This window comes from Alligator sinensis, unplaced genomic scaffold (assembly GCF_000455745.1).
Source record: "Alligator sinensis unplaced genomic scaffold, ASM45574v1 scaffold1886_1, whole genome shotgun sequence".
Classification (NCBI taxonomy): domain Eukaryota; kingdom Metazoa; phylum Chordata; order Crocodylia; family Alligatoridae; genus Alligator; species Alligator sinensis.
The window spans coordinates 71,121-71,328 of NW_005843523.1; the positions used below are offsets into that span (position 1 = coordinate 71,121).

Below are 208 nucleotides of genomic sequence, written 5' to 3' on the forward strand. Positions count from 1 at the left end.
GGACACCCCCCGCGTGGCGCTGGCGCTGGCGCTCGGCTAGGTGGAAATGGGGTCAAGAGTCTAAAAAGGGAAAAAGTAGCCACGCTTTGTTGATGGAAACCTGAGCAGGGGCGTGCAGCAAAACGCCCCGACACGTGCACGCACCGGCGGCCCCGCCAGGAGAGCAGGGATTCAATCCCTTCCTGGACCCTAGATGACCTGACCTGAG

The 208-nt window shown here is 62.0% G+C and overlaps 1 protein-coding gene across 2 annotated transcripts in view; it reads right to left on the reverse strand.

The window, feature by feature from the left end:
- Positions 1 to 208, reverse strand: part of LOC102384835 (zinc finger protein 501) — a 25,396-nt gene that overhangs the window by 10,667 nt on the left and 14,521 nt on the right. The gene's annotated exons all lie outside the window — the stretch shown is intronic.